This window comes from Onthophagus taurus, chromosome 7, assembly GCF_036711975.1.
Source record: "Onthophagus taurus isolate NC chromosome 7, IU_Otau_3.0, whole genome shotgun sequence".
NCBI lineage: Eukaryota > Metazoa > Arthropoda > Insecta > Coleoptera > Scarabaeidae > Onthophagus > Onthophagus taurus.
In genome coordinates, this window is record NC_091972.1 from 5,527,356 (window position 1) to 5,543,127 (window position 15,772).

Sequence of the window (15,772 nt, forward strand, 5' to 3'; positions counted from 1 at the left end):
AAAGCAGGTTATGTCAGATTTTGAAATATTCTGGAATATCTCAAAACATTTTATATCCAATATATTAATAATATATCATATTCTTAAATTATAGATTTTAAGCTTCAATTTGATCTATAAATTATCCCTTAATTCCTATAAATAATTTCGGGCGACTTTTTTTAAGTTTCTCCAATTTTAACAAAAACAGGTTATCAAATTTTTAAATATAATGGAATATCTCAAAACATTTTATATCCCACGTATTAATATTTTATCATATTCTTAAATTATAGATTTTAAGCTTCAATTTGATCTATAAGTTATCCCTTAATTCCTATAAATAATCTCGGGGAACTTTTTTGAAGTTTCTCCAATTTTATCAAACACAGGTTATGTCAGGTTTTTAAGTATAATGGAATATTTTAAAACATTTTATATCCAACGTATTAATATTTTATCATATTCTTAAATTATAGATTTTAAGCTTCAATTTGATCTATAAATTATCCCTTAAGTCCTATAAATAATCTTGGGAGACTTTTTTGAAGTTTCTCCAATTTTATCAAACACAAGTTATGTCAGGTTTTTAAGTATAATAGAATATCTCAAAACATTTTATATCCAACGTATTAATATTTTATCATATTCTTAAATTATAGATTTTAAGCTTCAATTTGATCTATAAGTTATCCCTTAATTCCTATAAATAATCTCGGGGAACTTTTTTGAAGTTTCTCCAATTTTATCAAACACAGGTTATGTCAGGTTTTTAAGTATAATGGAATATCTCAAAACATTTTATATCCAACGTATTAATATTTTATCATATTCTTAAATTATAGATTTTAAGCTTCAATTTGATCTATAAGTTATCCCTTAATTCCTATAAATAATCTCGGGGGATTTTTTTGAAGTTTCTCCAATTTTATCAAACACAGGTTATGTCACGTTTTTAAGTATGGAATATCTCAAAACATTTTATATCCAACGTATAAATATTTTATCATATTCTTAAATTATAGATTTTAAGCTTCAATTTGATCTATAAATCATCTCTTAATTCTTATAAATAATCTCAGGGGACTTTTTTGAAATTTCTCCAATTTTATCAAACACAGGTTATGTCAGGTTTTTAAGTATAATGGAATATCTCAAAACATTTTATATCCAACGTATTAATATTTTATCATATTCTTAAATTATAGATTTTAAGCTTCAATTTGATCTATAAGTTATCCCTTAATTCCTATAAATAATCTCGGGGGATTTTTTTGAAGTTTCTCCAATTTTATCAAACACAGGTTATGTCAGGTTTTTAAGTATGGAATATCTCAAAACATTTTATATCCAACGTATTAATATTTTATCATATTCTTAAATTATAGATTTTAAGCTTCAATTTGATCTATAAGTTATCCCTTAATTCCTATAAATAATCTCGGGGGATTTTTTTGAAGTTTCTCCAATTTTATCAAACACAGGTTATGTCAGGTTTTTAAGTATGGAATATCTCAAAACATTTTATATCCAACGTATTAATATTTTATCATATTCTTAAATTATAGATTTTAAGCTTCAATTTGATCTATAAGTTATCCCTTAATTCCTATAAATAATCTCGGGGGATTTTTTTGAAGTTTCTCCAATTTTATCAAACACAGGTTATGTCAGGTTTTTAAGTATGGAATATCTCAAAACATTTTATATCCAACGTATTAATATTTTATCATATTCTTAAATTATAGATTTTAAGCTTCAATTTGATCTATAAATCATCTCTTAATTCTTATAAATAATCTCGGGGGACTTTTTTGAAATTTCTTCAATTTTAACTCAAACAGGTTATGTCAGATTTTTAAATATAATGGAATATCTCAAAACATTCTATACCCAACATATTAATAATATATCATATTCTTAAATTGTAGGTTTTAAGCTTCAATTTGATCTATAAGTTATCCCTTAATTCCTATAAATAATCTCGGGGGATTTTTTTGAAGTTTCTCCAATTTTATCAAACACAGGTTATGTCAGGTTTTTAAGTATAATGGAATATTTCAAAACATTTTATATCCAACGTATTAATATTTTATCATATTCTTAAATTATAGATTTTAAGCTTCAATTTGATCTATAAATCATCTCTTAATTCTTATAAATAATCTCAGGGGACTTTTTTGAAGTTTCGCCAATTTTAACAAAAGCAGGTTATGTCATATTTTTAAATATTCTGGAATATCTCAAAACATTTTATATCCAATATATTAATAATATATCATATTCTTAAATTATAGATTTTAAGCTTCAATTTGATCTATAAATCATCTCTTAATTCTTATAAATAATCTCAAGGGACTTTTTTGAAGTTTCGCCAATTTTAACAAAAGCAGGTTATGTCAGATTTTTAAATATTCTGGAATATCTCAAAACATTTTATATCCAATATATTAATAATATATCATATTCTTAAATTATAGATTTTAAGCTTCAATTTGATCTATAAATTATCCCTTAATTCCTATAAATAATCTCGGGGGACTTTTTTGAAGTTTCTTCAATTTTAACAAAAACAGGTTGTCAGATTTTTAAATATAATTGAATATCTCAAAACATTTTATATCCAACGTATTAATATTTTATCATATTCTTAAATTATAGATTTTAAGCTTCAATTTGATCTATAAATCATCTCTTAATTCTTATAAATAATCTCGAGGGACTTTTTTGAAATTTCTTCAATTTTAACAAAAACAGGTTATGTCAGATTTTTAAATATAATGGATTATCTCGACACATTCTATATCCAATATATTAATAATTTCTCATATTCTTAAATTGTAGGTTTTAAGCTTCAATTTGATTTATAAATCATCCCTTAATTCCTATAAATAAAGTCACAGTTATAGATGGAAATAACATTATTAAATCATCGATGGTTCAAAAGGACAATTTAGTACATGAGTAGGAGTCTTCTCTTATGAGCTAAGTCGCTGTCTCTTTGTATCGTAGGGGAAAGGTATCACTGGCAAATAGGCGAAATTAGTCGTCATAAAATTTGCTTCTGAATATATCATTAACTGCAGCTTGAGAGGTAAAATCTTTACGATTATTACCGATAGTAGGCAATCCGCTTTAGTTCTGCGCAAGGAAAAGTTTCCTCTTCCATTTCTCCTCTTGAAAGGTTTTTAATGATTGCGAAGAAGGAAACCAAGAAGTCTCTCAACAATTTTCGAACTGATCCTAGTTCTTCAACAAAGACTTATATAGGTAAACTTCGCTTAAATTGAATTTTGTACTGAGAAGGTTTCATATTTTTTGAGGTTCTTTATAAAAATCTATTAATTTTTCATCCCCGGCTCCTCCACCACTTTGTTAGCAATTTATTTAAATTAAATATAAACTTTAATTTTGAAGGCGTAACAATGCGGTGTATAAAGAACACGAAGTTCGTTAATAACACTGACGACAACAGTAGGTACATATACCTGCACATAATTGAAACGGAAGTGCGGAGGCACAAGTGAGGACATATTGTATCACATGATAGGAGAAAATCCTATACCCGGCTTTATCCAGCAATATTGTCAACGCGGATACAAACCCGCATTCATTACGATGTTTGTGTTCCGCTACTCGTACTACGGTCGAAAGGTATTTGTTCGATTCATATTCGCGAATTGCTTTGTTATAATTCTCCCTGTCCGAGCTTCGATTATAATTTTATTTTGATGCACGTCCGTTTTCCGCATACGGATGAATCAAATTTTAAAATAGCCAATTACTCCGCTACCGTATTTTTCGACAGGATTAATTGGATGACAAACGGCTGTAATAAGTATATCACATATATGTACAAGTCCGAATAATAAACTCGTGTTTTAGTAAACTGCGTCGAGCCGGTGGGAGTTCGAAATTAATCCCAAATCAATCAGCCGGCCCTGTAACTATTTTATTGGGAGGCCAATTGAAAAGTATGCGGAAAATTGGGGCGAAATATGTGACTGGCCTCAAAATTGGAATGCACGGTAATCCCGCCCGATATTTCCGCGAACTGGAATTTCAAAATTAGCACGTTCGGATCGTTCTCGTGTAACCTCACCTGCTGGTTGGCTCAATGACGCACTCTGTAAATACGCATATGGGTTAAATACGACTGCGTCTCACACACTCAAACACTTGTTATTCTGGGTGCATATTAAAAGTTCCAAAATCCGAATTTCGGGAAATTCGTAAAACTGGTAGTATTCAATCAATCACAAAAACACTAAATGTTAATTCAGAGATAATTATCATATTTATGGGACTTTATCGTAAAGAATAATTTCCACCTCACGAGATTTTTAGTAAAAAAGCAACGTTGTATCCTGTATTTTATCTCGGCGCTTTGAAGGTAGCCGCACATAAAAGACCACTCCAGGTTTTACGTCCAACACGGAAAGCTTGTCCAATCTTTCTCCCCCTGTACGGGGTCGTTCCGCCGTCGATTGCGGTTAGAGGTCGGCACCAGTTGCCTCCGCTCGCTGTTGGTGCACTATCAAAGAGTGACCACCAGCCTTTGTCTAAAAGCTCACCGACGTGGCACAATTACACTAATTATATCTCATGTTTGGTGCTCTTCCGTCCTCAAAGTCCGAAACTAAATAATCTATTTGCGCTGGTAGAACCGGAGGGTGCGTGGCATTCAAAAGTAAATACCTTTAATAAAAGGATAACAGCCAATTAGGGCGCCTCGCCGTTTCGTCGCCTAATTAGCAAACACGCCAACAAGAAATGTTCGTCTCCCGGAACAACATAAGCCCGCGAAATGATGTTGAACAAACCGATTGTATGGAAAAGTTGTTCGTTCTACGTTAACATATTCGGAAATCTCGGCTCAAATAAACATACAGGTAAATAGAATTGATTGTACAGGTGACGTCGTTCCCAAAACGCGAAGCTTTCGAAGCTTGCCGCCACCATAAACCGAGTTGCCTCCGCCTTAGTTCCTGCACAGTGACGCCGGTGCACTGTATTCAAATGAGCTCCTTATGGTCGAGATCGGATGCGATTTAAATAACGAGAGATGTTTGTGCGGAAACTGAGATAGGACGCGTTTCCAACAACTTCGTACATGTTCAAATACACGATGGGTGTATGTCCCAGCGTAAACGAAAAAAAAACTAAAGACTCAAAACTTTGTTGTAAAAGTTTCATAATTAAACAAATAAAGCTATAATTTTCAGCAATTATAATTACAGCTCAATAACTAATCTAAAATAACAAGCGTAATTTTGACAATGATGATTACACAAATTGAAAAACTAATTACCACCCGTAAATTAACGTATACCATTGGTTCCTATTATGCGGTTAAAGTTGGTTAACGGGGTAAATAATAATAATATGTAATTAAACTAAACAGGGCGTTCGTTTGAATAATAAACTCGACTAGCTGATATATAAATAAATTATGCAGCCGGAAATATAATTCTGTTTACGTCCGAAACATAAACCTGCTATTAAAAGTTTTAAATGAAATTAAAAAGATAGAACACGATAATAACACTATATCCGACTAAAGATACTTTAAAACTTCATTAACGTTTGTGTATCGTCATAAAGGAAACCCGGCTTCCTACTCACCAATTCCAGTGGTTTCCGAGAATCCCAACCGATCGTACCATATCTGAAATAAATGGGAAAAGAAATTAGATAATTACGAAAGTGACTCTAGACTGGCGCCCGCGATTGCGCCATAATCGTAAAATTTTAGGCACCTTTGTCGTCGACCGCAATCCGAGTGACAAAAACTAAAACCAATCTTCGATATCCGTAAAGTGGCTGTGTCGATTTCGATATAAGAAAAGAGCTGAAAAGGAATTTCAAATGGGAGAGTGCGATGTTTCGTTTTACGAGATCCGAATAAATTTATACAACAATAATAGTAAGTACAACTGTAATTTGTGATAAAGAGAAGAAAAAAAAACGATATGTACTTATGTAGTGCGGTGAGAAAAGTAACCGAAAAGAATGGAAGGAAATTGAACATCCCGTGAGTCCAATTAAGATAAGATCGGCTCCTACGGCACACAAACAATCCACGGAGGCCGTATCAATTCCGAAGAACCGAATCGGATTTATACGATTTCCTCGCATTAGAAAAGACTACGGTTCTGAATGCAACCGGGGGATTCATTGTTTCCATTTTACGGTGGATTCCTGGATAGAAATTGAGATAAGGTAGCAATTAGGAAAAATCGAAAGGGATAAAATTGCATTAGGTTTAGGTAAGATGAAAACGGAGTTTGAGGTAATCTTACTAAGAACCTACGGATTTACAGAATACTAAAAACTAGTTGATAGTAAGTAAAATTTATCTTCAAACATTTTTAATTATAATAAAACCTCGATGTAACGGATCTCGTTAGAACTTTAGATATAACGGACAAAATATTTAGAAGTCATATTATCTATTTAATATAATAGTATATTTATATATAAATGTTAGCGCTCATAGATAGAATCCAACTCGGGTTATTCCTCAAGTTCTATTTCATGTTCATAGATAAACTCTGGGTATCCCCCGAGTTGTCTATACGATGTTATTCAGAGCTTGATTATTGTATACATTTATGGAACTAAAAGTGGAACTAACCTAGAACCAGAAATATTCGTGTTTAGCCATCTTAAGAGACGTATGGCGCTGACAATCTAGCGCTGAATAACAATTAAAACTAGAACTAACACTAGAACTAGAAAGTTTCGGGTTTAGCCGCACGTCTCTAAAGACGGCTAAACCCGAATGATACTAGTTTTAGGTATAGTGTTAGTTCTAGTTATACACTTGCACTGTCATTAGAACTAACATTAGACCTAGAAACGTTTTGGTTTAGCTGTACGTCTCTTAAGCCGGAAGGAATTCAACACAATTAGTTTGAACTTAGCTACAAAAAATCTAATCAAATACTTAATAACTATAAAGATTTAACGTAGACAACGACATTCATCTCGATGGTATCTGCAGCCCAAGTTTTACAAATCACCTGTAATAATGACTTGTTATAGAGGGCGTAACGTTATGCATGACCAACTTCATTTTCTCGCATTATCAAAAATCTACACTCACTTTCACATGCAATACACCACCCATTAAAAATTATACTACAATTTTGAAACTTCGGTAAAATAATGGTATATGATCAACTAAGAAACGATGAAAGTTTAGTTGAAAAAACAACAAAACAAAAATTAACATTTTTCAAACAAAAGTACTAGTAGTGGGTTGCATTCCCACTAGTGATGTAAAAAAAGTAACAATTCGTTACACGAGTACTCGTTACTCCGCGAGATCCGAAGTAACTGTTACCGTATCACATCGGTACCAGTTACTTTGGATCTAACAGTTACTTTTTCCAAAGGCCAAGTATTGTTGGATAGGCGAAATCGACTTAAAAGTCGAAATGCGCAACAAAATTTATTTTTACATTGCAATAATAAGCTGTAATATCTTTTATTGTTGTTTTAATATTTTTATTTTATTTTATTATTGCTTGTTTTATAGAAGAAGTTTTGTTTTCCATTGTTAATGTGTTACTACTTTCAAATATTTTTGTTATATAATAAGTGAAACGTAAGTTATTAATAATTAAGAAAAATTCTTCGTTATATTCAATATGCGGTGAGAAAGTAAATCCCATAATCTACACTCTATTTTTTGATATTAGTGCACAGTGCATAATAGCGTAACAAACACAATATAATATACGTACAGTATTTGTTTTCAAAAATAAGGTACAGTATTTCAAAATAAATTCATATAAGTATGTAGTCCAACTAAAACGAGTACTCTATCGCAAACGAGTAATCGAACCTCGAGCGCAAACTAATACTGGAACCTCAAGCGCAAACGATTACTTGTAACGAGTACAAAGTAACGAATACTTTTTGTGAAAGTAACTGATAGTTACAAATACTAAAAAGTAACTAAACGTTACATCACTAATCCCCACGTGCAGCTATACATGCATTAACTCTTCTACCCATGCTCTCTATTAAGTGGTCGATGTCCTCCTGGGGTATCTCGTTCTATGCAACTTCTAGATGGTGTGGAAGTTCATCCAGATTTTCAGGAGGCCTGAGTACTTGCCTTAGTCGCAAACCTATCATATCCCAGACATCTTCAATCGGCGACAAGGCAGGCCAGGGCAAAATCTGCAATCCAACCTGCTCCGGGAACCTTCTTGTAACCACAGCAGTATGGGGTCTTGCATTATCCTGTTGACAAGTGGCATTCTGCAACGTCTGCATGAAAGGTACTAACATCGGTTCTAGAACTTTGTCGATGTAACGACGTGCGTTTAATGTGTCTGGAATGAACGTACGGAGTGACTTTCGTCCAGCACATATCGCCCCCCAAACCATAACCCCAGGTGTTAAGGCTGTGTGTTGTCTTTGAACGAACTCCAAATTCCATCTTTCTCCTCGATGTCGCCGCAACAAAACCTTGATTCATCACTGAAGACGATGTCATTCCATTGATGAACCCACCCTTGCCGTTCTTGACACCATGCAAGTCTGGCTACTTTATGGGGAGGTGTTAATGGAAGCCGAAGGTAAGGACGGTATGAACGAAGCCGACCTTGTTTGAAATCGATGCCTAGTAGCCATCTGCCCAACGAGTCGGTCTTCACGTGCGTTGCTTCTTCGGGCGAGTCATCCAGCAGAACGGCGCCTCTGAATACCTTCTTGGCACCATAAAGACCATATCCGAGCAACTGTAGTGTGGTCCCGATTCAGGCTTCTCCCAATCTCTCCTTTTTCATACCGATAATTCGGCCCCTATGAAAGTCATTGATATGGGGACATTACAAGGTATCTACTTGACAGTTTGACAATCAAATTTAATAAACTGACATTTTGTGGGCAGAAATTATTGCCAACTTATTGAAAGTTGGAGATAACAATGGTACAGGAAACATAACAGTTGAGTTTTTTCGGCGAAAACTTTCATTGTTTCTTAGTTGATAATAAAGCATTATTTTACCGAAGTTTCAAAATTGTAGTTTGAATTTTAGTGGGTGGTGGATTTCATATGAAAGTGAGCATATATTACGAACTGGATCTTTTGTAACCTACAAATCGACCAGAAAACTAGTAGAGTAGTTTCAGCTATCATATCATCTCGCAGAATGATGGTTTCATATAGATGTTGTATTCTCTGATGAGGGAAGTGAGGATGATTCATTGCAACCTAAAACTGTGCCACCCATTATAATTATGAATTTTATAATATGATTTTCAAAAATTATATATTATGTTAGAGGCAAATATTTAAAAAAAATTTCTTTAATATCACAAAGGTTAGAAAGGTGTTAAATTTTAATAGACCGCAGTCGCAAGAACAAAATCAATTTTCGAGTTGTCCATAAATTTTACACACTTTCCGCGGTTCCTTTCAGACTCGTTGCGGTAAAAGGGTAATATTTTCCAGATTAACGTCGACGCCCACAAAGAATCCGTTGAATTACGAGCCGCGGTGGTGGCGTCTGCGCCGCTTTTTCCGCCAGCAGCGCGAGATTTCAATTGATATTTTATCGTCGGTTGAGATTAAGCACCCCAGACGGTAAGTCAGTGGGCGCACACATATTATCTTCCTCGACCATCGGCTAACGGGTGTTTTATGGTCACGGTGTGTCCCATTAGGCCGACTACATACACGCTTTAATATCGCGTTTCTAAGACGTACCATCTTCCATTTAGATTTTCTTTTAATCCGAAATATCGTTTACCGCTTGCAATTCTCCGTGAAAGCGACGCTAATTTAATGTCGACGACCACAACGACGACGCTACTCGGTAAACACCGCATTCCGCATTAGATTAATTAAGCAGATTGTCCGAACGGATAATTAGGGGTATCCTGCAGACCGTATCCTAATTGATAGGCGTGACGACATAATGTCGATAATTGCAGCGGCGTTTTCGTGTCAGCGGACCTCAGAAAAGAACTCAACGATCCCATCTATAGTAATGGCAACAGGTCCATGGTAACTCATCAAGCCAAGTGTTTTTCTTATCAATGCCATTTGATCATTCGATTCCGTATACGATAACTATATTGTTTTTTGCTCTTTCGCTTCTAATGAAGTGGTCGCAAATTAATCGTTGATAGACGCGATAAACAAGATTTCTCTTCAGAGTTGATGGTTTACTCACCATAGAAATGATTAATTCCGTCTTCAATTGATTCATGTATTATGCATCTTATAATATAGGAAAATCTACTAAGTATGCAGGATAAATAATTGATATCCCACGGTGTAGATAATAAACGTTTAATCATGTATCCCTAAATCGTTTAGGGTTTCTCACACGCCCGTACCATCAAATTATTTAAGAGGAGAAAATTGAATACCTTCGCACCTCTTCGTATACGTCGTTTATAAGATCGTAAACCTACTCACGACGATGGAGGATAAGCTGAATATCTGCTAATCGACGAGATGTCTTAGTCGTTTTATTTATCGTGTATTATTATGAGTCAATGTGAAAACGTAAATAGGATCCATCTTTCGAAAGTTGAGTGCAAATTTTTGTTTGATGGCGCATAAGATTTGTTTAAGTAATTGTTCAGCAAATACCAGCACCGAAATAGGATTGAAGAGAAATCGTTTCATAACAGATGAAACGTTCTAAATTATTATTCTAATTATAACCTTTTCCACGAAGAAAATGAGATAATAAACGTCATCTTTCTTTTTGGTGAGGACTTCGAGTGCAATTAATTTTTTATTAGACGTTGCTGTCGAGGTGAGACTCAGTTAATTGGTCGTGAAATTGACACCTCCCCGTCGTTTCTAGGACCGTTGTCCTTCCGGGGGTTGAACCCCAACTGGATAACGATTTTTATCCGAACTATCTTAATTATTCCCGGGAGAGCGGCGGTCAACTTTTCAAAAAGTTTCCACGTACCGGCTCAATAACCTCCCAAAACTCGATTTATCTTCTCAATTGGATCTACCGCTTTACGACCGCCTTGTTTAGAAGTATAATTTATGAAGTACTCGCCCCTAATCAAACGCGCTCGTGGGGCCTTATCTACGATCTTTTTTCGAGTCCTACCTGGACTAGAACAAATCGTCTCCGATTCTCGTGCGGTGTATAGATTTCGACGTAACCAATAAACTTGGAATTTTAATAGATACGGACATAGATTGATGCTCGTCAAACGAGAACTAGTTCACGCCTTCAATTCATTCAATTAAGCCGCATAAAACGGGCGACATTAACTTGGGTGGTTTTATTGAATCAAATTTGAAAGCATTATCTACTTTAATCGTATTTTAACCTTACCATATTTTTCTATGCATAGTAAATTCTTTCCGCGTTTTCGTATAAAAGCAAGTTGGTCTTGTCAGATACGGATCCGGACGTCAGACAGTAAAGTGTTACGATGATGGAACTCGTTCTTGAAGGCCAAGTGTTCCAAGACCTCGAGATTTACCCGCTCTCAGGTGCCAACGCTGTCATGCGATATTGCGGTTGGGTTGGCAACAGTGCGGATAGAGCTGCGCTGTGTCGTCACGGTTCGCGAGATATTGCGCCGCCGAAACGGCAATTTGTATCTGGATTACCCTTTTGGAATTCCGATCCTTTGACGTTTGAAAAACGGCAGAACGACGCACCCGGAAACAAATTGCTTTATATGCGGTCATATATGACTTACAAAGAATCCTGCACTCATAATGGTATTATCACTAAATCATTCAATTATCCTTATATTGTTTGGTGTAAGTGGAGTGTCAAAAGAATTGTGTCAAATGAAAATATCGTAAATGATTTTGGTTCCAACTATGTTGTATTTTATTGTGTTGTTGAATTAGAATTATTATTTCGGTATTTTTTTTGTTTTCTAAAAGAAAATATCAATGATGAGAACTGATGACAAATATCGTTGCCATAATGGAGTTCTTTGCCAACAAAAAGTTGAAAATGTTGACCTGATCATATGAAATGAACCCTAGATGAAGAACTCAGTTGTAGAACATACACAAGACAACAGATTGATTTATGGCTGCGAAAACTTGGTTATGGAAAAATAGCAGAAGAGTCGAATACAGGCGATGGAAATGAAATATTTGGGGAGCATCGTTTGGGTGGCAAGAACCTTTGGGGATATTAAGCTAAGATGGTATGGATATTTGGAGAACAATAGACAGGTGAAAAGGATTGGACAAGCACCGGTAGAGTAGAAACAAGAAAGAAAGACCGCGAGCCAAGTGGAACGATAGCGTGAGAGAGATCTTAACAACTGACAGTAAATCCTGGACGCAGGCAATGAAGTTGATAGCTAGTGGAAAACTAGAGCACTAAAGAACTGGAGGGGAGAACCTCAACAGCTAAAACTCATGTTGAAAGAAACACTTTTTAATGCAAAAAAATTGTTGAAAGGCGAAAGATAGGAAAAGATTCAAGCTTTCATTTGGTGTATTTAGTTTTACTGCGTCTTCAAAATTAAAGAAGATATCTACAAAACTAAGGAAAATCTTTCTTGCTGTATAGCTAATTGATATGTAAGTGTTGTAGTAAGTATAGCATTTGGCAAGCCAAAGGATTGTTGGGTTGGGTTGCCAAGTGAAACAATAGCCTTAGAAAGATCTCAGCAACTGACAGCAAATCCTGGACACAGGCAATGAAGTTGACAGCTAATGGAGAACTAGAGGACTAAAAACTAGAGGGCAGAACCTCAACACCTACGGGTATAAAGGTATAATTATCACAATCATGGATTGGTTATTACCACAAAATAAAGATCCATGCAAGCAAAATTTGTTGCAAAAATTTGTTATTTTCAATATATCCCCAATTTTTCTGTTCCTAAACCATTGAAAAGCGGAAGTTGAAGGAAACACTTTTTAATGCAAAAAAAAAGTTGAAAAGTGAAAGATAAGAAAAGATTCAAGCTTTCATTTGGTGTATTTAGTTTTACTGTATTCAAAATTAAAGAAGATATCTGCAAAACTAAGGAAAATCTTTCTTGCTGTATAGCTATTTGATATAGCACATAGTGTTCTAGTAAATATAGGATTTGGCAAGCCAAAGGAGGGTAAAAACAAGAAAGGAAGATGGCGAGCCAAGTGGAACGATAGTGTGAGAGAGATCTGAGCAACTGACAGTAAATCCTGGATGCAGGCAATAAAGGTGGCAGCTCAAAAAAAGCTAGAAGACTAAAGACCCAGAGGAGAGAACCTTAACACCTACGGGTATAAAGGGGAATGATTATGACAATTATGGGTTGGTTATTACCACGAAATAAAGATCCATGCAAGCAAAATTTGTTGCAAAAATTTGATATTTTCAATATATCCCCAATTTTCCTGTTCCTAAGCGTTGAACAGCTAAATTTGAAGAAAACACATTCAAATGCAAAAAAATTGTTGGAAGGCGAAAGATTTAAAAGGATTCAAGCTTTCATTTGGTGTATGAAATTTTACTCCATCTTCAAAAATAAAGAAGATATCGGCAAAACTACGGAAAATCTGCCTTGCTGTATAGTTATTTAATATAGCACATAGTATTCTAGTAAACATAGGATTTGGCTAGCCAAAGGAGGATAAAAACAAGAAAGGAAGACCGCAAGCCTAGTGGAACGATAACGTGAGAGAGATTTGAGCAACTGACAGTAAATCTTGGATGCAGGCAATGAAGGTGGCAGCTCATCAAAAACTAGAAGACTAAAGACCCAGAGGAGAGAACCTTAACACCTACGGGTATAAAGGGGAATGATTATGACAATCATGGGTTGGTTATTACCACGAAATAAAGATCCATGCAAGCAAAATTTGTTGCAAAAATTTGATATTTTCAATATATCCCCAATTTTTCTCTTCCTAAGCGTTGAAAAGCAGAAGTTGATGAAAACACATTTTAATGCAAAAAAATTGTTGGAAGGCGAAATATTTAAAAGAATTCAAGTTTTCAGTTGGTGTATGAAATTTTACTCCATCTTCAAAAATAAAGAAGATATCGGCTAAACTAAGGAAAATCTGCCTTGCTGTATAGTTATTTAATATAGCACATAGTATTCTAGTAAATATATGATTTGGCAAGCCAAAGGAGGGTAAAAACAAGAAAGGAAGATCGCGAGCCAAGTGGAACGATAGCGCGAGAGAGATTTGAGCAACTGACAGTAAATCTTGGATGCAGGCAATGAAGGTGGCAGCTCATATAAAACTAGAAGACTAAAGTCCCAGAGGAGAGAACCTTAACACCTACGGGTATAAAGGGGAATGATTATGACAATCATGGGTTGGTTATTACCACGAAATAAAGATCCATGCAAGCAAATTTTGATGCAAAAATTTGATATTTTCAATATATCCCCAATTTTTCTCTTCCTAAGCGTTGAAAAGCAGAAGTTGATGAAAACACATTTTAATGCAAAAAAATTGTTGGAAGGCGAAAGATTTAAAAGGATTCAAGTTTTCATTTGGTGTATGAAATTTTACTCTATCTTCAAAAATAAAGAAGATATCGGCAAAACTAAGGAAAATCTGCCTTGCTGTATAGTTATTTAATATAGCACATAGTATTCTAGTAAACATAGGATTTGGCTAGCCAAAGGAGGATAAAAACAAGAAAGGAAGATCGCGAGCAAAGTGGAACGATAGCGTGAGAGAGATCTGAGCAACTTACAGTAAATCCTGGATGTAGAGAATGAAGGTGGCAGCTCATAGAAAACTAGAAGACTAAAGAACCAGAGAAGAGAACCTTAACACCTACGGGTATAAACGGGAATGATTATGACAATTATGGGTTGGTTATTACCACGAAATAAAGATCTATGCAAGCAAAATTTGTTGCAAAAATTTGATATTTTCAATATATCCCCAATTTTTCTCTTCCTAAGCGTTGAAAAGCAGAAGTTGATGAAAACACATTTTAATGCAAAAAAATTGTTGGAAGGCGAAATATTTAAAAGGATTCAAGTTTTCATTTGGTGTATGAAATTTTACTCCATCTTCAAAAATAAAGAAGATATCGGCAAAACTAAGGAAAATCTGCCTTGCTGTATAGTTATTTAATATAGCACATAGTATTCTAGTAAATATATGATTTGGCAAGCCAAAGGAGGGTAAAAACAAGAAAGGAAGATCGCGAGCCAAGTGGAACGATAACGTGAGAGAGATCTGAGCAATTTACAGTAAATCCTGGATGTAGAGAATGAAAGTGGCAGCTCATAGAAAACTAGAAGACTAAAGAACTAGAGGAGAGAATCTCAACACCTACGGGTTGGTTATTACCACGAAATAAAAATCCAGGCAAGCAAAATTTTATGTTTTCAATATATCCCCAATTTTTCTGTTCCTAAGCGTTGACAAGCGGAAGTTGAAGTAAACACATTTTAATGTAAAAAGGTATATTAAGTTTTCCTCCATCTTCAAAATTAAAGAAGATATCGGCGAAACTAAGGAAAACCTTTCTTGCTGGATAGCTATTTGATATAGCACATAGTGTTCTAGTAAATATAGCAGATAGCCAAAATTATTTCTAAGAAAGTTGTGAAAATTTTGTCCTCTACAATATTCTTCTTCTTCATTATTACTCTATAGAGTATATACGTTATACCTATAGATATAACGTATAGAAATAGAGATCAATGCAAACAAAGTTCCATTCACAATTCTTAGTTGATTCAAGAATAAGAATTTTTATACTAAATTAATGTTGTATATTTCATCTTTAAAGTATGAAACATCAAAATGACGATTAAAATTTAATAATTCATGAACCTTTTCATTTACAGAAATGAG

The 15,772-nt window shown here is 34.5% G+C and overlaps 1 protein-coding gene across 8 annotated transcripts in view; it reads right to left on the minus strand.

Annotated features, from left to right (window-relative positions):
- Positions 1 to 15,772, minus strand: part of LOC111429151 (no long nerve cord) — a 128,959-nt gene that overhangs the window by 85,716 nt on the left and 27,471 nt on the right. For 7 of the 8 annotated variants that reach the window (XM_023064985.2, XM_071197305.1, XM_023064987.2 and 4 more), the window contains exon 2: positions 5,605 to 5,647. The exons of the other annotated variant lie outside the window; for it this stretch is intronic. The gene's annotated coding sequence lies outside the window, so the exon portion shown is untranslated. The remainder of the gene's footprint in view (positions 1 to 5,604; positions 5,648 to 15,772) is intronic. 8 annotated transcript variants of the gene reach the window in all.